This window comes from Ruditapes philippinarum, unplaced genomic scaffold, assembly GCF_026571515.1.
Source record: "Ruditapes philippinarum isolate M1 unplaced genomic scaffold, ASM2657151v2 ctg3732_1_1_1_1, whole genome shotgun sequence".
NCBI classification, from domain to species: Eukaryota; Metazoa; Mollusca; class Bivalvia; order Venerida; family Veneridae; genus Ruditapes; species Ruditapes philippinarum.
The window spans coordinates 38,388-62,088 of NW_026852128.1; the positions used below are offsets into that span (position 1 = coordinate 38,388).

At 32.0% G+C, this 23,701-nt stretch overlaps 1 long non-coding RNA gene across 1 annotated transcript; it reads left to right on the top strand.

The window, feature by feature from the left end:
• The first annotated feature begins 2,931 nt into the window (after positions 1–2,931).
• LOC132750198 (uncharacterized) lies at positions 2,932–7,249 on the top strand. The gene is made up of 2 exons (XR_009628512.1): positions 2,932–3,041; positions 7,041–7,249. It is a non-coding gene; the product is annotated as an uncharacterized LOC132750198 (long non-coding RNA).
• The last annotated feature ends 16,452 nt before the right edge of the window (positions 7,250–23,701 follow it).

Sequence of the window (23,701 nt, forward strand, 5' to 3'; positions counted from 1 at the left end):
TATAAAAACATTAAATCTACAAATTTGTGAATCGTATTGAATAATTCATCATCGTTTCATTAAATCAAATAATACATAAACTTCAACTTCACATTCTTTGTAACACTTCTACTATAAGCATATTTTAAATACTATGGCATTAATATAAAAACATTAAATCTACAAATTTGTGAATCGTATTGAATAATTCATCATCGTTTCATTAAATCAAATAATACATAAACTTCAACTTCACATTCTTTGTAACACTTCTACTATAAGCATATTTTAAATACTATGGCTATTAATGTCGCCTTCTTCAATGACCTTTCTCTTTTATCAACGAATGTTTGTTATCTGATTTGATGTAATGTCAGAATACATTGACATTGTCTGTATGGAATAAATCTCAGAAGTTAATAAAAGACAGCCATAATGTTATAACTTGTTTAATGTCATTACTTATTACTTCACAATGTGCAAAGCTTTTAGAAGCTGTACAGTGCTAGACGAAACATTAAATGATACATAGACGAGAAAAAATAACAGAAAATCCATTATGATTCAACATGTTTAGTAAGATGAATGATCGACCATTGCACAACTTTCAGCCTACAGTAAAGTAAAAAATAATATAGACATGAAAGAAATATCATTATTACTTATTGTAAAAGCCACCTTTTTCGTAACATCTACATCTGTAGTCATTTATCAAAGTTTCTAAAGTTTCTAAATGTGTAAATTTTTAGACAAAAAAACCTTTAAGGCATATTTTTGGTTGATAAAGTTTTGCATGACACCTCACCACTAACCCTTAATCTGCTTGGACCAAATATGTTAAACCTTTGCGACCAGTATACAGCCTGGCCAGCCTTCACATCCTCAAATTCTTGATATTCCCAAAATTGATAATTGACAACCTCAAAAATGAAAGCTGGAAGACTAAATTTATTAAGCAGGTTAAGCGTTAAATCGGTAAAAATATCCAACTAATGTTTCGCATACGGCCGAAAAGAAATCAGTTTGTCATATTGTAAAATTCTCAATTGCACATATTACTTTTTTTCTTTTCTCTTAATTGTAAATTTACAAAATATCCATTATATTTCTCTTTTTTCATAAACAAATGAATGAAACTTATCATTGCTTATAATGACACAAGTATACTATTCGTACCCTTTAAGCAGAAAGAATACGTCCGGAATAATGCAAAATAAGCCTGCTTATAGAGTAACATGTCAAATCAAATAAATTGTAGTTATATAACTGCTGAGTATTAACAGATGCCGAATTGCATATTTAAAGTGTTGGAACCGTGACCTTAAAATACTGTTTTCAGTTTGTAAATGTACAAAGTAAAGAAAAATTACTTGCGGACGTTTAATACGAAATAGTTTATAATAAAAAAAAATATAATGAAGCAATATGGACATAAACAAATAAATACTAAAGCTATCAAGTTCATCAAGTTCTGATTTCTGATTTATCTAGCACGATTTGTTTCTAAATCAGGCGAGACGATGCAGTTAACCGGACATGATTTGTCTAAGAATTTTTAAGGAGAGCTTTACATTATAGTTTACGTTCCATTGCTTATGTATTAACGTGCCAAGCGTTATTTAATTAGACTACTTAGAAAGACAAGTTCCACTAAAACTGTCTCCTCAAAACCAGGGCAAGTCGCAGTAAATGTTTGACTGCGAATGTTTGATGTGTCTTTAATCATGTTTTTGTAGCTCTCTGTACTAAGAACTGTTGCCTGAAAAAGAAACGACCTTTTAATGTCAATCAAAACGTTTTCACGAGAATGTCATCAGGGAACACTGACAGTTTATGCTATATATTACCAAATTCCGAGGACAAATCATTAAGGTCCATTCTTAACAACACCCACACACTATTTCTTAAGCTTCTTATTCACGCCTTGTAAATGAAAGAGCTACCTCTTTCGGAGGTATACGGTTAATTGCTCTAACGCTGCTTCCGAGCTAGTGCATGTCGCTAGAATCAGCTGTACAAAGTGCCAACACTAAGTTCGAGAAGCAGAATTGACTATATTTATGGTCAAGCTCATTTGGTCATTTTTTAATTATAACAAGACTACGTATGTTCAATTTTACGGTGTAAACGTCACATATCTTCTCTGTATTTACCCAAAAATGTATTTATTTTATATTGAAATAAACTATATATCACTAATAGTTGTTTTTAAATATAAAAATGAGCATAAACTATATCTTTGAAATAGCAAAGCAAGTAATTATATATCCTAATTTGGTTTGTCTTGTTGTCTTTGCATTAAATCGTATTATTTTCGGATGCAATTTGTTTTTGTTTTTTCTAAACATTCGACCTTAATTATTTCGTTTGTATATTGATGCAGAGACGGTTCTGTAAATACCATTTCTTGAAATAGCAAAAATCGTCTTATATTGTTTGCGAGTGAATGAATCAGTCTGTATCCCAATTTGTTATAACCAATTAAATGAAAGCCAACAATTACTGTCAACACAACACTTCAAATTGTTTGAATACATACCGAAAGTGCCACAAGATATTTTTAAGGATTCTTCACGTCCAATTCAATGTTAAACAGGACCTATTGATGATCAGTGATGTAGATTCTTTCTATATTTAGAAAATTGGCCAATTCTTATTCAACTACGCTCCAACTAATTTTGACATATTGTTAGCAGGAGAGACTGTATGTTGGAACTAGAAACAGTTGTATTAACGTTTGTTGTACATCTCCATATTTTGACTTATATTTCACATAAAGCGATATTGTAACGCACGCAAGCACGCACGCACGCACGAACACACAAAAATACATAACTACACATGCACAAAAAGTGAACACGTTTCTACAGTATTACCACTTTCGCACATGTGATCACTTATGAAATATTTTCAATGTGCTCTTTATATTTGTTATATATATAAGTAATATCATGATTTTTTTCAGGACAGTGTAAAGCGTGTTTAAATCTTCCAGAAATGCAACTGTGCCCTCTTTACAGTAATTATAGATGAAGCAAAGTATGGTAGCAAGTTATATAGATGTAAGTTCACGTATATTCATTGTTGTACTTTGTGAATAAGATAAGACAATAACACGGAGGTACCGTACTGTGTGTAAAGAAGAGTTACCCAGACTCATATATTCCCATCCGTACTGACAGCATGTGTTTTATTCTTTCTCCAGGCAAAGGCAAAGTCAAATTTCCTTAATTACAAGTATTTATTTTGACATGAATAAATGGGGTTAATTATAAATACATTGGTTCTCTTTTATATCTTATTAGAATCAATTCTTAGGTGGAATGATGTCACACTTCATCAATGACGTCAATTAAGGCATTTAAGCATTTTGCTGCGCATTTAAAAATGCTAAAACATCCATGCTTTTAATATGCAAAAATCAAGTATATAAAATATAAGAAACAATTCCAACGCACACAATGGTTTGATATAGATGCACTGTGCATGCCATTTTATTTTATTGAATTAGTTTTCTTTTCTAAAACATATTACTGTATCAAAAAGATATGTATTTCTTTACAGTTTAATCACTTTTATATGAGCCGCGTCAATACAAAACCAACATAATGGGTTTTGATCCAGACCAGCCTGCGCATCCGCGCAGTCTGGTCAGGATCCATGCTGTTCGCTATCAGTTTATTTACTTGTTATAGGGTCTGTAAGCGAACAGCATGGATCCTGATCAGACTGCGCGGATGCGCAGGCTGGTCTGTATCCATGTTGGTCGCAAACCCATTATGTTGGTTTTGTCGTGACGCGGCTCATATATGTTAATGATAGTACTTTTTTTATTTACTACGTGCGGAAGCGATAAGTACGCCGCTTTGATAATGTGAGAGTGACGTTACATTTTCTTTTGTACATGTACACTAAAGTTAACAACCTTTGTCTGAATATGTAAAACAGGGTTTTCAGAAGCGAATATAATGTAAGATTAGAAACAGAATTTGAAATGTCTTGATGGCAAAGTTAGTAACATTAAATTTTATCACAAGTTCGAGCTCACTTTTTTGCGGTTTTCTTTCCATATATTTTTTATTATTTTTACATAAGAAAAATGAATTGGGATATAAAGGCAGTTTTGTTATGGTATTTAATTATTAATTTAGATATACATGTACAGATGATAGTGATTTTTACCCTGTATAGACCCTTTCATTTAAGCGATAACAGTCAGGGAAGAGTTTCTTCCCTTACCGGATGTGACGTAAATGGGGGATAAAAATATGCAGGCCGCATAGAATGTTAGCTTATTGAAAGTTAAATGCGTTAATACTGATCGTTCAATTATGAATATAACATGTAATAATTTACGCATGCATACATAAATTTAATATCAAGACAATAGAAAAAAATAAAAAACAAAGATTGAGATTAATTCTCGCTACGGAGTGAAACAGCGAAATTTCAAACTGTGTAGTATGAAGTAGTCATAGTACTTTTGCAGTGCAAGAGTTTTTCGTGCAAACTTAAACTATAGTTGAAACAGTCTGTGCACAGTATCATGCATTCCGTATAAGTTTGCACCAAATTATTAAATAGGGCTAAATATAGCTACATTTAAAACAAAATGAGAAGTTAATAGAAAATAGCACAGTATTTATAATCTTTACAATAAATAATACAAAATTTTCTTACTTGATTGATAATTATAAAGCAATATTTTTGGGGAAAATGTGCAATCCGAATCTAGCTGTCTTGTATTGATATTTACCACAACCTTACCTGCATTACGCTGAGAGTTGGTAAATTTGTTGATAATTTGATTAATATAGCTAGCCTGTTTGAATATAATAAACACAATATGATAGCTGTTTTACACCTGGATAGTGGACTTGACCACCTCGTCACTTAATTATTATACTAAACGCACAGTATTTGTGCGCACGTGAAACATATTGCGTTGATACGTAAATGTTTCACGTGCGCACGTAATACTGTCGCATTCGCATGTATTAATCAAAATATTTCCTAGTATGTTATTTTATTCGATTGTCACATATGATACGTATATTTTATTATCTGAATTTGATTTCATACTATCAGATTAATGCTACAGGCAAGGGGGGGGGGGGGAGGATATTTTGATTATTTTTGTGAGAATTATCACTTTTTATTTTATGCTTTTCAGTGGATTACTGATTTATCCGTGAACATTATATTTGATAATTTCACAGTAAAAATTATCAAACTATAATTTCACACTTTTCAATGACGAAACTACTTTTTTAAGATTTTCCCCATGTGGTACCTTAATTTTATTTTTGCTGACTATTCCGACAAGTCAGGCTGCTTAAAGAAAAGCAAAGCTGAAATTGATAAATAACTTACATATCAAAAATAATAAAAAGAAGAAAACTAACAGTATGTCACTTCTATTCATTCAAATTACCAATCACCAAATATCGTCTCTTTAATTTTTTGTTTCATTTTTACAGTCTGAAAAATACATTCCTTCAACATGCAAAACTGCTCTTGATGACATATCGGAATATATAAGTATCCTACGAGCAATAACTGCCGTATGCTTTATGAAAACTTGAAAAGCAATGGCAGCTTTCACTCGAAGAATATGTAAACAACCCAGCGTTCGTAAGGCTTCCAAGTTTTCCAATTTCCTATCCACTTTTATTAATGTTTACACATCTGTCAACACTTATTTATTGTCTGTTACAATCCTCAAATAAGTTTTCTTTCTTTTAAAAAGGTATATGACTAACAAATACAAATGATATCCCTCTGAATCAAACACAATTATTTTCCTCCAGTGAAATACACAACTTTAAAAATGGCGGCCGTTTACATTTAACAAAGCCAGGTCTAATATAAATTCGCAGTCAGTAACAGAAATATTGATGGATGGTTGGACTTTTTCTCCTACTAAAATTGTTTGTTTTTATTATTAAAACAAGCGATCAGACATATTTTTTTTTAATAAAATGAATACTATCACTACCTTTTAACATTGATTGTTCAACTTATTTTTCAGCCCATGACTTCTTGTATTTAATGAGAAATTCGACTTTTTTGAGGCTCTCAATGGGGAAAACAGATTTTAATATTAACGTAAATATTAAGGAAATTTCGTTTTAACCTGTTTTTAAGCATTAAATAAAAAGAAAATTTCTTTGTTTGTTGTGTAAGATGTGATTTTATTTCATCTCATGAACTTTAAAAACAGTATTCTTACTCGTGGCTACGCCACTCGTGAGAATACTGTTTTTAAAGCCCACTCGATGAAATAAAATTTCATCTTACACACAAACAAACAAATATCCTCTATATTTTTAGTGATGGCACACTGTAAGAGATTCTATTGTCAACTAACCTAGTTAAACAGTCTTAACAATAAAACATATTAATCTACACTATTGTATATTGAATGTATTCATTCGTTGCTGTGAAGTTGTGATGAAATAGTTTTTGAAATAATTGAAACTGAAACAAACAATAATCCAAATTTGTTAAGATTTACGTTTTTATATTAATGAAAGGTATAACTGGGTATTCCGCATTTTACTTAACTTGAACACGGATCTACATCTGAGTAGCAAATAAAGTTGTACTTTCGCATATCTGTACATTTTAAACCTTTCTTTTCAGAACGAATTGATTCCTCCTAACGATGCTTATATACATTATAAAACGATCAAAAAGATTACCCCAATACAATGTTATTTTGTACTAATATATTTTTAATCAATAAAATACTCTTTACATAGAACAAAGATACCATTATATTACATGTGTGAAATATATATATTCGAAAAGGTTTTATAACAAAAAATATAACTTATCATCCGTCATAGATTAATCATTTCATTTAAATCCTGTGTAAATTGTTGCTTATAAATGACATCTTTATCCTAATAATATAAAATAATTTTGAAATTTGCGTAAGAAAAAAAAATGTATATATGTATACGCTTAAATAAAATGCTTGTGTATAGTCTTTTTGAAAGTTGTGATAACTATTTCATGACACTGTTTAAACAGGATTTTAAACTCTCTATTTTCAGATACACACATGCCGAAGAAGATTGTAATATCTGGAGAAAACATTTCCTTCGTCAAGAAATAGACACCGTTACACTGGTCTACGTAACATTCCTATTATAGATGATTGATATATTTAAGTGCTTTTAAGAACAGTGTTTGAATGTCGAATTTCTGTGAATACGGATTTTTAGTTTTAATGGTTATTATTAAAACTTTCTGTTATAATCAATTTGTGCTATGGACTCATTTTCCTAAAATAATATGTGAATGTTAACACGAAAAAAATGATATTAATATCTTTAAAATGTTTTATGGGTGTAATATAAGTGGCTCATAAAAATCATTGTTAAGATAAATAGAAAGGAACTTCAAGTTGGTATAGTTTGTTCTAGATTTAAACAACATGCAATTCATAAAGGTTACGGCTTGAAAATATCGAAACATGTACATGTATAATTCGATCTTTGAAGAAAATATCGCGGTGAGGATGTTCTGCACTGTGATACGTATTACATGACTCTGTATCGCAACATACCGGTATATCGCCATTCCGTTGCAACGCTACATTAATGTGTCCCTCTAGAATAAGGCTTACAACAATATATGAGTGTTGAAGCGAAGACATGTTTATTTTGTTTAATATATGTATACATATTGAATATATGTTTATGAAATAATAAATATTTAAGAGTGACTCGATTTGGTTTTTACTTTATTATTTGAAATACTCCAATTGTGAAGATAAAGTTCTTAAGCATATGACTTTACAGTTCCCATTCACAATGTGTAATCAAACATGTTCTATTGTACAAGCCTGCATTTCTGTCATGTGTAGGTGTCACTTATATGTAAATGCATGCTTTTGATATTATCTGTACCTTCTTTTATCTCGAAAATACAGTTCTGTATACCCTGTGTAAAACTAAAAAAATGCAATTCCGTATATCCCAAGTATATATTGAAAATACGATTCCGTATATTCCCTGTATATGTAGAAAATACGATTCCGTATATCTTCTGTAAATGTAGAAAATACGATTCCGTTTATTCCCTGTATATGTAGAAAATACGATTCAGTATATCTTCTGTATATGCAGAATATACGATTCCGTATATCATCTGTATATGTGGAAAATACAATTCCGTATATCCTCTGTATATGTAGAATATACGGTTCCGTATATCCTCTGTATACGTAAAAAATACGAGTCCGTATATCCTCTGTATATGTAGAAAATACGGTCCCGTATATCCCTGGTATATTTATTGTATACTAGGGATAACAACCTTGATAAATTCCGTATACGGGATTTTATTCTCCGTAAACTTCAAAAGTACAAACAAATATACGTACATGTATATGGGACAAATACGGAATTCCGTATATGCCTGATGCATATACGGACTTCCCGTATACCCGGTGTTCCCTATACGGACTCGTATACTTGGTCCGTATATTCGACAAATACATCCCGTACACGCCCGTATTTGTCAAAAAATACGGGACCGTATATTCCCGTATATCAGTATATTTTTCGCAGTGCATTAACAGTGTGTTATGTGCCAGATTTGTCAAATTTTACACAACAGTATGATTGAAATTTCCTAATATACGGTTGCTTTTTCTGGCATGATAATCCTTAAGAAAAAAATGTTTTGATTTCAAAAGCGATTATGTTCACGATTCAAAGTGCATGTGTAACTGGTCAATGTCACACGTTCGGTTAATTTAACTGCAATGAATGAATAGTGTTGCTGATTGCAAGGAAAATCGGCTTACCTATTGTCTGTATACAATTTGTATTCACTTTAAATATACAACACATTCTTTACAATAGAATATTACAAAAAGTTTTATTTTTTCACGTATGGTACATATTAAAATTTTTGCAACAAAATGCCTAAAAGGAATAACACGATTCAATGAGAATTATTTTCATCGAAATTCAGAATTTATCTATGATGAACTATGCTTAAGCCGGTGCTATTGGACATAAACGGTAGCTTGTACTAAAAGATTACGTCCATGGACGGACTCAATCAAACCGAGCCTGCAACATTTTTAATTTTGCCGTTTTAGGCATTCTTATGGAATCTGTTTTCTCTATTTAACATACGCTATAATCTCAATTCAAAATTTAAATTTTTTTCCGTTTTTATTTTTCTAGTTAACGCCATATTTACCTTTCACAGAAAGTGTTCCATGATCATCATCGAATGAGCACATAAACGGAACCTCTTCTAATTATAAATGTTTAACATCTGCTTTACAACGGAGCCAGTGAGCATGGACAGTAGATTGCGTTTTTTTTCAATGCCGTAAGGGGAATGTGTGGAAAATGAAACCAAAAACATTTTGCCATATTATGTTTTTTAGGTTTCATGTTTTCTTTTTTTACACAGTAATAATACATTTAAGCAATTATATAAAATCTTTAAATCTACATTTTTGTGAATCGTATTTAGTAATCATCATTTCATTTAATCAAAATATACAAAAACTTCAACTTCACAATTTTCTTGTTACAATTATACTATAAACGTATTGGAAATGCTATGAATGTTTATAACTCTCAATGACCTTTATAAGTTACCAGTCAAGTCAACAAAAGTTTCTTATTTGATTTGATATATGTCAGGATACATTGACATTGTCTGTATGGAGTAAATCTCAGAAGTTAATAAAAGACAGCGCCATAATGTTATTACTGGTTTAATGTCATTACTTATTACTTCACAATGGGCAAAGCCTTTAGAAGCTATACAGTGCTAGACAAAAGATTAAATTGATACTTAGACGATAAAAAATGAGAAAATATATTATAATTAAATTCTTTAGTAAAATTAATGACCGACCATTGCTCAACCGACCTTAAAGTAAAATCAGTGTAGACCTGAATGATATTATATTTCATTAAATTAAATGATAATTGTAAAAACCATCTTTACGTAATATCTACACCTGTGGTAATTTATCAAAGTTTTTTCTAAGTTTCTAAGTGTATGAACTGCTAGAAGATCAAAAGCTACAAAAGATCTTTCAGATGATAAAGCTTAGCATGACACCTGATATTTTACCCTTAAACTGCTCGAACCAATAATTAGACTTTTCCACAAGTATATAGCCTGGCCAGCCTGCACATCTGCAAAAGCGTCATATCCATAAAACTGATAATTGACAACCTGAAATGTTAAACCTGGGAGATTCAGCAAGTTACATCGGTACAAACTCAACTAATGTTTAGCAATCAGATTGCCAAATTCTGAAATTCTCGTTGACACATACTGTTGTTTCTGAAGTATTTTTATTTCCTATTTCTTGATAGTAAATTCACAAATATCCATTAAATATTCTAACTTTTCATCAATAAAATTAAATGAAAATAATAATTGCTTATAATGACAAAGTATAAGCTCCTTTTAGAAGAAATTATACGTTCAGAATAACGCGAGGAAAGCCAAAGCTAGCTACAAAACATCTAAAATTAAAAGGTTCGGTAGATATAATAATATTATAAAGGTGTGTACACTGATAAGACTTGACTATACAAGTTTAATAACTGCTGAAAAGATTTATTAAGAAGATTGTTATTTCGCATGAAATACTTTTTGTCAAGACTGCCACCGAATGTGTTTTCATTGAAAAAGCCTCAAACGGCTATGAAACTATGAAAATCTTTCAATACGCATGAAACTTGGCACAAAGACTGGACCATGGTCCCTGCAACAGCATGCTTAATCTTAAATTCCTGTTACCATGGCAACAGGGGGCGTCTCAAAATTGTCAAAAATCACTATTTTGCATTGTTTTTTTTCCATCAAAACTGATTTCAAAGTGCTGCAACTTCTCAGTGGATTGAGATAGAGTAAAAAGGCTTCTCAGCGTTGGTTACACGTTACCTTACAATCAACCTGAGGCCATTTGTAGCCTGTCACATGTCCAAAATTTTCTTGCGGCCCCTGCAAACCCCCGAAACAGAACGGGGCACATCCCCATTCTGGCAACCCCTTTATATACCTTTTTGATAGGGGCGGCGCCGAAAAAGTGAACACCATTTTATCACTATTTCTCAAACTAAGAACAGTTTTTGGGGCCTAAATATGGCATTTTTTACTGTTTGAGGCCTCAAAAAAGGGAAAGCCGTCAAAACACGTCTATATGAGCTAAAGGGCTAAAATATCATATGCCGAATTTCTGGCTCTACATATGGAAGTTCATCTCAGGTGGCACTGCATTTATAAATTCAAGCATAAATGGATACGTACCTGAGTATACTCACACAAATTAAGATTATTGATTTTTGATATGTAAAATATGATAAACAAGATAAAGTTTTTCTCTGAGAGAGATTTTATTTTACTCTAAAATAGTCATCTCATTTGATAGTTAAGAAACAAGTCATGGATTGACAATGGGAGATTTGGTTTAATGAGCATACATGTATTTGTTGAATCAACAATCAGCATTCCATATTCGGAATTGAATGTGAAACAATAGTACTAAAATACTAGGAACAATAGTAACAGCAATACAATATTGAGTGACATTTTGTTTTCAGAGCATTATTTTGTTTTGATAATAATTTATCTATAAATCTAAATAGGTTAACTTGTTGCTGGGTCATATGGGGGTTGCGTTCATTGAACGCCGCCTTTCCTTGTTGATCTTGTTTATCATATTTTGTATAGTAGTCAACAGAAGAACTAATAAAATCATAATCACTCGGTGTAGTATTATATTCACTAGCTGAAATGGATTTTCACAATATAAAAATAGAATTAGACTCATATTCAATAACCAATTAACTTCGAGTGCGTAAATCGAATATTATTTAGGCATGCGCAGCTATGACTAGGTGTAGTATCCTATTCACTAGCTGAATTTTCCTTATCTAAAATGAAATCAGACTCAATCAATGACAATACAGCATAGATGATTGGAAATTGTTGCATTTTGTTCTTAATGGCATATTTTTCGATTCAAAAACTATTTACTCAACATTAATAGGTAATAACAGGCAAAAGTTACACCGCGATGATAAGAACATTGTAAATAAGGATTTACTTTTGTGTGTATCGCCTCAGTCAATATGACATTAACCGGCGATTATCATATCATATGCAATGGCTAACTAGTCAATAATTGTATAATATATCACTGATATCATGAGCTTATATCGATGTAGAAATGAAAAGTATGGTGTGCTAAGTGTCTAAAACTTCTTCTCGACGACAAAATATTTATTGTTGCTATCATTTGACGCACTTTCATTCTTCAGTGTCAACCAAAAAGAGGAAACCATTCATTCTTAAATCATCATTTAGACATTGTTATGAATTAAGTCTTAACAAAGAAAGAATTATGGATTGATGTCTGCAAATTAAATAAAGATCTAACAGACAGACGATTGTTGTTTATTTTACACTGGCTGTTACTAAGCATGTCTATTAAAGGACTATGAACTTCACGTCATTTGTCACAGTATGTTTGTTTCCTTTGAGCTTGACTTACTTCTTAATTTCGCCAATGTTGATCTAAGTAAACTAAACCATGTTTCTAGAAAGACGGTCCGGTAAGCTTTAATAGCTATGACACAGTTGTTATTAACGTCTCAAGCAATATTAGTTGGTCCAGTTTATTCAACAAACTTGATAAAAGCATTTTCAACTACCTTTTATGTCAAATTTAATATTTCAAAGAAGACAGGAGCAACAAATGGCAATTACTGCTGTTGACGATCCAAAGTGTTCTTCACTTCAGTCATCATACAATCATTTGGAAATTAAAAAAATTTTTTAATGAGATACTCAGATGACCTTTATTTGAAAAATGTGTTTTTTTAAATAATTTTTTTGGCTGTTTAGAAAATAGTACTTTCATTTAACATGCACAATTTTGGAACCGAATATCTCGAGTAGGCATGTAGGACAAAAAAGATAATAAACTATCGTCAGAACCTACGGTACGCATTCCGTGAATACCTCGTTTAATACTGAAACTGGTATACGGAAAAGAGCCTGGGTTATCGAGGGTTTTTTCGGGAAGTAAATTGAAAATCGATTTTTGTGCGATTATTGACGTGATTTGAGTTAAATACGTTTAAACGTTTTTCATTTAGTTTTTGGTAATATTACACAACAGCTAAGATAATTCTAGAAAACGGAGTGAGCAACTTACCTGATTTTTGGCACACAAATTATTCGTTTAACCCTCATCAAATGCTTTATAAATCTAAAATGATTTTCTACTTCCCTCATGTCAAAAACCGCAGTGGAGTCGCTTTAACAGAAAATGATTTCTTTCTCCTAACAACAAAGCTAAAAAGACAGATGTTAAAGCTTTATTTGAATTATTTACCCAGTAACAAAACAGACAGAATGTCTTCTGCATCGTAAAGCGTTTCCTTGTGATAAACGCTGTCCGTCACTATTCCTTTATTATCACATAAACGCGGCGCGGGAGTGTAATAAAGCCATTTAATAAAAACGATATTACAATAGTGTAATAACACTTTGACGTGACGTCATTTGCGCTATATAGAAACATAGCGTTAAAGCGCGCTAATGTTAGCGTTACACTATAGGCGCGTCATTCAAAAATTACTCATTTTTACAGTTTACTGTCTTATTTTATATATGTGATAAATAGAATATTATATTCGTGTAGATTCAATACTAAATTTATTGAACTCGTTGAATAAAACAATATTATGCTCGCCAGATGCTCGCATAATATGATTTTATTCAACTCGTTCAATAAATTTAGTATTAAACTACACTCATTCAATATCCTCTATTTATCTCATTGATCTTTGTTTATTATTAATTTATTTCGAACAAATAATTTACGCTAGCGTAAATGCGTCTGTGTTTTACTTTGACCATAAAACATTTTAATATGTAATATCAAAATACGGTTCAAAGGTCATTTGATAACCGATTTGCCAACCTTCAAATATTATTATATGAAATTAATATAATTAATACTAACAGATGAATTTTTGCCTTACTTTTTGCCCTTGGTTGTTTTCGACTGTGAAAAGTAAAATGTTCATGCTGTTGTATAAAATAGTAAATTGTGAACATCATGCCACTTAATAAAATTCCTTCATGATGACATTTTACCTTCAGATGTGTCGAATCTATGATATTTAAGGAAATATTAAAACTTTCTGACCACAATTGATTTTAGGGTTAAAAAATACACTGATAATGAAATTAGTGGAGAAGATTTGTCATTATCTATTACCCAATCTTGAGTGCAACACGCCGCTAGACGAAAATAATACATTTATTCTTCAGGCGATATAATGTAAAGTGAATGCCTTATATTATCGTTGTTGAGCAAGTTCACTGACCGAACAAACACCATTTTACAGTGAAGGTTTGATAATACATTCAGTTAAATAAAGTAATGCTTAAACTTTGCTTTGCCTTCCTTAACCTGCACATTAATCGTAGTTATATTACTGCTGAGTATTATCAGTTGCCGAATTGCATATTTAAAGAGTTGGAAACATGACCTTAATGCACTGTATTGAGTTTGTAAATGTACAAAGTAAAGAAAAGTAATTTTCAGGCGTTTCATACGGAATCGCTTATAATATAGCAATATGGACAGAATCAAATAGAAACTTCATAAAGTTCTGATTTCTACGTTATCTAGCACGGTTTGTTTCTAAATCAGGTGCAGATAACCGGACATAATTTGTCTAAGATTTTTAAGGAGACCTTAACATTATAGTTTACGTTACATTGCTTATGTATTAACGTGCCAAGCGTTATTTAATTTGCCTACTTAATAAGACAAGTTCCACTAAAACTGTCTCCTCAAAACAAGGGCAAGTCGCAGTAAATGTTTGACTGCAAATGTTTGATGTGTCTTTAATCATGTTTTTGTAGCTCTCTGTACTTAGAACTGTTGCCTGAAAAAGAAACGACCTGTTAATGGCAATCAAAACGTTATAACGAGAATGTCATCAGGGAACACGGACAGTTTATGCTATATATTACCCAAATTCCGAGGACAAATCATTAAGGTCCATTTTTAACAACACCTACATATTTTTGAAGCAAACCTCATATTTGTGGAATAAACCTAACAAAATGATCAATTGACATAGACAACAGGTAAACATCTAATGATGATATCCCAATTAATTCTGAAAATTGACAAGCAAACAAAAAATAATAATAATAATAATACCAATTGGAAAAAAGGTTATAAACATATCTCTTTTATCATATTGCAATCAATTTTACCTTTATTTAGACAGCATTACTTTCATACATATCTTTGTTTTATTTTTTTCAAAAATCTACTCTATAAGTGCTGCGCTTGTTTCTGTTACCTTTTACATTTTGACGAGGGGTTTGTTTTATAGTGTTTTGTAAATAACGAGCGAAATTCAGGCCCGTTACTGTTGTTTAATTACTATAATAGTGAGTGTATACTATAAAAATAATGATAATGGGGAGAAAATATGAGATGAGGATTGTATGAACAAGGAGGAATATATTTATTGGAATAGCATTTACATAATATAGGATATAATAATTACTAGTTATACGCATATACTGGCAAATGACCCTGTGACATTTGATATTCAAATTGCATTTTAAAGACTTTCAAATCTGCCATGTCTTGATGTATTTCCACTACAGGTCTTATACAGTACAACATCAGGATAACATACCTTTGTATCAAGTCTTTTCAGCCAGTCTGCTTCTCCTTTAAATAATTGTATCCACCTAAATGTCATCTTAACATGATTTACAGAACAACGTTTAGCGATGATCTGAAGTCACTTACTGTTTTTAGAATATACATATAATTTACCTTTAATGCAATTTTTTCCTTAAGGCAATTTCAACGTCAATTCGTAAGATTATATTATGGAACATTTTATATATACAAGAAAGTTAATTACATCACTCTTTCTGTAAATAGAGGCTTCTCTTCCGTATATGATGGTAAGGTTTTAGACGATATAAATATCTTTTGAAAAACATCGCAATGTAATCAAAGGGGTTTAGCAAAACTATAAATGTTAAACAGTGCTACCTCTACAGTACGAGAGACTTATTCTTTTCGCTGCGATACATATGATGAATAAAGGCAACATCTCTTTGCAACGACATAAAACAAAATAAACGTTTATATGTTATTTAACATCTGCTGGTTACAAATAGCAAGATAATGTTTGTCTTTGCAAAACAAACTGTACTGTTAAAAAGTAGATAAAAAAGTAATACAAAAAAAAAAAAAAAACGGATTTTGCCAGTAATTTTTGACCTAGTGATAAGTCAAAGTGTAAGTCGATCCGTAAGTATTTTATATGACGTAAGTATTTTATATGAGTAAATGCATTATTATTTATAATTCTGTAATATTTAATAAACATCTCAGTAAATAATACAGTACTCTAGTCAAACTTGCTGTTAGCGAAATAGAGCTGTAGATACTTAAAGATATACTATGCTCAGCTTTGGGTAAAAATATTTTCGTTGCAAAAATATATCTAAATATACGATATTCTTACGGAAAATAACTAATTTGAATACAAAAATTCACAAAATAAGTTTTAAGAAGCAGTATTCCCTATTGATGGTCAAATCCATTTGACCATTTCTTAACAATAAAAAGCACTGTTTGAATACTGTGTTTACATTCAATGTGTATACTTTAAAACGTCACATATCTTCATTTTTTTATTCAAAATGTTATTATTTTACATTTTAAAAATAAACCATTTAACATTTATCGTTATATTCAAATATGAATTTTGAGAATGATACATATATAGATTTAAACATCAAAGAAGCCAATTTAGTTCTAAAATCTTAATATATCCTAATTAAGCACGTTTTGTGTCCTTTACTGTAAATCGTATCATATCCGGACACAATTTGTTGTTTTTTCTCGAAACATTTGACCGTAATTGTTGTTCTAATATTATTGCATTGACTTAATTACATCAGGCTTTTGGAGAGACAGTTCTGTAAATATCATTTCTTGAAATAGCAAAAAGCTTCTAATATTGTTTGCGAATGAGTGAATCAGTCTGTATCCAAATTTGTTAAATTGAATCAAATGGAATATATTATGAAAAACAAGATCAACAAGGAAAGGCGGCGTTCAAAGAACGCAACCCCCATATGACCCAGCAACAAGAACCAACGGCAAGGAGCCCAGGCGGACCCCAAACATAAAAAGGACAGGGCAACGACACGTTAATCATTAAATGATAAATAATTAACCGCACAATTACTGTCATCACAACACTTTAAATTGTTTGCATATAGACCGAAAGTGACACAAGACATTTTTAAGGACACTTCACGTCCAATTTAATGTTTCAGTGTTAATTTAAACAGGACCTATTGATGACCAGTGATGTAGATTCTTCTTATATTTAGAAAATTTGCAAGTTCTTATTCAACTACGCTCCAACTACACGGGGGAGGAACTGTTACACGAAAGATGGAGTTCGTATGATAAGTTGTTTGGAGTGTAACTGTCACGGAGTTCTTGGAAAACGTTACGGATTTCTGTGGAAAACATTTCTATATACTTGGAGAACTCACGTGAACAATGGTCATTTTAAATGGGGGAGTTTGTGTTGCAAAATTAAACTTTGATAATTACCCTGCATATTGTATAATGTTTCAGAAAAATACCTTTTAGTCCATTTTTCATCGCCTTTTTTAAAATTCTGGTAGTTTTGAGTAAAATTTCCAAATTACTTGTTCATTGGTTTTAAACATATTTATTTAAGCACGATTGCGAAACAAGTTCTTGCAACTTATATTAATCACTTTCGAGTCCGCTTCCTGGAACCAACTCGTACTGGTGTCAGATGAAGAAACATGGTCGTGACCAAAGTAGGGCTCGAACCCATGATCTCTGGGTTGAGAGGCAGACACTTTAACCACTAGGCCACCGCTCCCCTTGGTCATTCGTACATATTGACTTTTTATTTGTAATCTTCTTCGTTGATATACGTAATTACCTAATTATAATGGAAAGTTGCAGACATTAAGTCCAGGCTAATATATACCCGATTTTTTCAAATGTCCTTGAGTTCTTATGATAACTTTTGTTACTGCCAGTGTGTGTCTTGTGCTTAATTAAGGCACTTTTAAGCGTATTTTATTATCAAATAAGTGTTTAAATCATCATGAAACGTACATATATAATACGCTCAGCCGTAACACAAAAATTGGTTAATGTTGTTTTTTTTTTGTTTAAAATATATTTTTTTCATCAAGTTCGTGCGAATTCATATTAACATTATAAAACCGAACGAATGCACTAATTCTTTCTGTATACTTTTCGTCAACTTTAGTTTTATGTCATAGGTTTCCTTTGAAATGTTAACTCCGAATTTACTGCAACATCGTTTTTGTGAAGAGAAATATTATATAAGGCAATATTTCTTCGCATAATATGTGATATATAGCTTAGTGTGTAAACAATTTTGACGCGTAAATCTTTAGGTAACTGTCATTTTTTTCAGAATTCGGCTGTCAGAAAACCCCAAATCTTTTAAGAATAGATTGAACATGAAACTGCTTTGTGGTACAGTCTACAAAGGATAAACAGGTGAGAGGCTATCTTAAGAAAAATCTGAATCAGCGGTCAACTGTATTTCAGCAGTACCATGGCTCAAACTGCCAAGCAAAAATTGTTAAAAACTTTTACTTTTTCTCAGTTACATGTGTTAAGCAACCACCTTTCTTAAGCAGACAATATATAGTTGGACTTCCCTCAAGAAGCGGCTAAGTAATTTGTATCGTTTTATACTATAAACAACAAGTATATAACCTGGCCCCGTGTTCACAAAGATTTAAAGATCAGGATCAAGATCAGGTTCAAATATAAAAACTCTAATATTATTCATTGCTTAACCTCATGGATTAGATATCTACTGTGACTTTGATAAAAGTTTATGAAATTTTAGAATAAATTAAATGTTATTTTTGCAAGATAAGGGCATTTTACAGTTGATCCATATATTGATCCTGATCACTAAAATGATCCTTATTTTGATCCGAATATTTTTTGTATTTGTTTAGTTATTTGTTGATTTTATCCAAAAATAGTTTGGCTTCTTTGCAAATCAGAAAATGTAATTTGTTTTGGCAGACCGATAGCTTTATTACTTAATGGTCTCTAAAACTGCAAGGAATAATGTATACATGAAGACATCATGATTGAGTATTCAATTCAAAGCGTATTTTTATCATGTAAGGCAATGCTCTTCATCAAGTATGTTTTCAGCCATTCCAATAACATGAAGAAAACCAAGCAACAAAAACAAACAAACACAAAAAAACAAAACAAACACAAAAAAAAACGCAAGAACCGGAGGTAAGAAAAATATCTACACTCTAAACCACAGTTATATAAGCAAATTGTTGTGCAAATGATAAGTGTACTAGGCTTCATAATGATTTACACACTTATTGACTAGTACAATACGATTAAAAACATAGTACAATATGTAGGGCAAGCTAAATTATCATAGATTTATTTAGCGCCTCAAACTCAACCAATTTAAAGGTAGAAATGACCATTTTTCACGTGAGTTTTCCAAGTATATAGAAAAGTTTCCAACAGGAATCCATAACATTTTCCAGGAACTCCGTGACAGTTATCATAAGAACTCCAAACAAGTTAGCATAAGAACTCCATCCTTGGTGTAACTGTTCCTTCCCCGTGAACTAATTTTGACATATCGTTAGCAGGAGAGACAGTATGTTGGAACTAGAAACAGAAGTATTAAAGTCAGATTAGTCAAATTTTACACAACAGTATGATTGAATTTGTTTAATATACGGTTGCTTTTCTGGCATGATAATCCTTAAGGTTTCAAAAGCGAAGACATATTTTCTTTGAAAGAAATCGTTTTGGGGGAGTAGAATAGGTCACCTATTCAAAGATATTATGTTCATGATTAAAAATGCCTGTGTAATTGGTCAAAGTCACGTTCGTGTAATTTGACTAAAATGAATGAATAGTGTTGCTTATTCCCTTTAGATATAGCACATTCTTTACAAAGAAGATTACAAAATGTTTTTTCAAAATTAATATGGTACATATTAACACTTTTGTAACACAATGCCTAATAAGAATCACACGATTCAATGCGAATTTGTTTTCTTCGAAATTCAGAGTTTAAGCATTTTCATGTTTAAATGTTGAATTATGCTTAGGCTTGTATTTACCACTACCGTGCATTGACAGGCTCAATCAAACCGAGCCTGCAATATTTTGAATTTTGCCGTTTAAGGCGTTCTTTAGGGATTCTGTATTTATCTATTTTCTGCTTAAGCCGGTGCTAGGGGGCGTGGACGGTAACTTGCACTTTCCAGTACCGTCCATGAACAGGCTCAATCAAACCGAGCCTGCAACATTTTCAATTTTGCCGTGTTGGGCTTTCTTTAGGGATTCTGTATTTATCTATTTTAGGGATTCTGTTTTCTCTATTTTACCTACGCTATAATCTCGAATCACAATTTAAATGGTTGTTCTGTTTTTATTTTCCTAGTTTAGGACAGACGCCATATATTTACCTTTCATAGAAATTGTTCCATGATCATCATCGAATGAGCACATAAACGGAACCTCTTCTAATCATTAATGTTTAACATCTGCTTTACAACGGAGCTAATGGGCTTGGACAGTAGATTGCGTTTTTATCAATGCCGTAAGGGGAATGTGTGGAAAATGTAAGCAAAGACATTTTGCCATATTGTGTTTGTTAGGTTTCATGAACAGGCTCAATCAAACCGAGCCTGCAACATTTTCAATTTTGTCTTGTTGGACTTTCTTAAGGGATTCTTTATTTCTCTCTACTTCGTGTTTTCTTTTTACACAGTAATAACAACTTGTATAAAATTGATATCATATACAATTAAAGGCATTTCATATATTTAAGCAATGATATAAACACTTTAAATCTAAATATTTGTGAATCGTATTGAATAGTCATCATTTCATTAAATCAAAATATACAAAATTTGATAAACAAGATCAACAAGGACATGCGGCTTCAATGAACGCAACCCCACACGACCCAGCAACAAGAACAAGTGGCAAGGAGCCCAGGAGGACCCCATACAAAAAACAGGACAGGGCACAAGTCAGAGCATTGTGAACTTCAACTTCACAGACGGTACCCCTTTGTGTTCCTTCACGTGTTTTTCTTGTCTGTATTGTTACTTGTTTTTGGATGTTTACATGTTTTGTGATGTCTGTCTTGTTGGATTGTCGTTGACGGTAGGTATTTTCTCTCCCCCCCCCTCTTCCATTTTTACTCCCCCCCCCCCCCCCCCCACCTTTTTCACCCGTACAGCCCTTATCCCTTTAATTCCCTTATGGGCCAGTTTTTGTTTATATTATTTCACATTACATGTCCCACTCCTTTCGCCCTTGTGTCCACTCCAGGTTCTGAAAATCGCCGTATGAACACATCTGCGGATGTTTTTAAATTCAAAATTTCACCATTTTAGTGTTTAAATGTTGAATTCTGCTTAAGCCGGTGCTAGGGGGCGTGGACGGTAACTTGCACTTTCCAGTACCGTCCATGAACAGGCTCAATCAAACCGAGCCTGCAACATTTTCAATTTTGTCGTGTTGGGCTTTCTTTAGGGATTCTGTATTTCACTATTTTATTTGTTTGGTGCCTTCTGGGTGTCCTACTTGGGTTTGTCCGGGGGCAGCATCCTGTGAACGTTGCCTTTGCCTTGTTGATTTTTATTATTGTTATTTCACATTTTTCTTGTAGCAATTATACTAAAAACGTATTGTAAATGCTATGAATGTTTATAAATTCAATGACCTTTATAATTACCAGTCATATCAACAGAAGTGTGTAATTTGACTTGATATGTGCGCGGATACATTGACATTGTCTGCATGGAGTAAATCTCAGAAGTAAATAAAAGACAGCCATAATGTTATTACTGGTTTAATGTCATTACGTATTACTTCACAATGTTCAAAGATTTTAGAAGCTTTACGGGTGCTAGACGAAATATTAAATTGATACTTAGACGAGAAAAAATGAGAAAATCCATTATGATTCAATTCTTTAGTAAGATTAATAACCGACCATTGCAAAACCTACCTTAAAGATAAAAGACAGTATATACATGAATGATATTATATTTCATTAATAATTATCGTAAAAGTCCTCTTTACGTACTAACTACACCTAAAGTCATTTATCAAAGTTTTTGTGTGAACTGTTAGACAAAAGAACGTTCAGATGATAAAGATGAGCATGACATATTACATTTTACCCTTAAGTTGCTCGAACCAATAATTAGACTTTTCCACATCTGCAAAAGCGTCTTATCTTAAAAACTGATAATTGACAACCTCACAAGTGAAACCTGGGAGATTCAGCAAGTTAATCCTTACATCGGTAAAAACTCAACTACTGTTTAGCAATCAGTTAGTCATATTCTGAAATTCTCGTTGACACATACAGTTGTTTCTGTTGTTTATTTTATTTTATTTTTGTAAAGTCTCAAAATAACCGTTATATAAAAGCTTCTGTAGATATAATAATATCAGAAAGATGTGTTCCCTGATAAGCATAAGAAGAGACTATACATGTTAAATATGTGTTGAAAAGATTTATCTAGAAGACTGTCATTTTGCATGTAATACTTTCTGTCAAGACTGCAGCCAAATGTGTTACAATATCATACGCTGACTTTCTGGCTCTACATATGGAAGTAGAAAAATACAGAATCCTTAAAGAAAGCTCAACACGACAACATTTATAATGTTGCAGGCTCGGTTTGATTGAGCCTGTTCATGGACGGTACTGGAAAGTGCAAGTTACCGTCCAAGCCCCCTAGCACCGGCTTAAGCAGAACACGAAAAATGGTGAAATTTTGAATTTAAAGACATCCGCAGATGTGTCTATACGGCGATTATTATGGAATTTTTAATGTGACACAGTAGTGCCATTCAATGAAAAGCGGCGTGAGTTCCCCCAGTAAAATAATGCGTGTGCCCTAATCGAGAAAACAACGGGCGGAACTAAATAAAATGGAATTTTGCTAGGGGATCTGAGGTTATGAAGCCTGCGTATCACAGACAAGACGTCAAAAGACAAATTTAAAAAGCAGGCATCATATCCTAACGGTGATTATACAGTATTCAAGTAGGAATACTGGAACCACCCAAGTTGAAAAAAGGCCTAATAGAAGAAACTAAAAGTACCACATAACATGTATACACAACCATAATGTCGTGCTGAACGATCTTTAAGGATCGAAAATATAACATCATTGATTAAATGTACGGGGATACTTTTTACAGTCGCCACACAGCACAAACAACACAAATAACAGTTCATCTCAGGTGGCACTGCATTTATAATTTCAGGTACGTACCAGAGTATACAAAAGATAGACTCGCACAAAATCTAGATTATTGATTTTTGATAATTATATAAAGTTTTCCTCTGAGAGATTTCATTTTACTCTAAAATAGTCATCTCATTTGATAGTTAAGAAACAAGTCATGGATTGACAATGAGAGATTTGGTTTAATGAGCATATTTGTTGAATCAACAATCAGCATTCTATATTCGGAATTGAATGTGAAACAATAGCACTAAACTACTAGGAAAACTGGTAACAGCAATACAATCGAGTT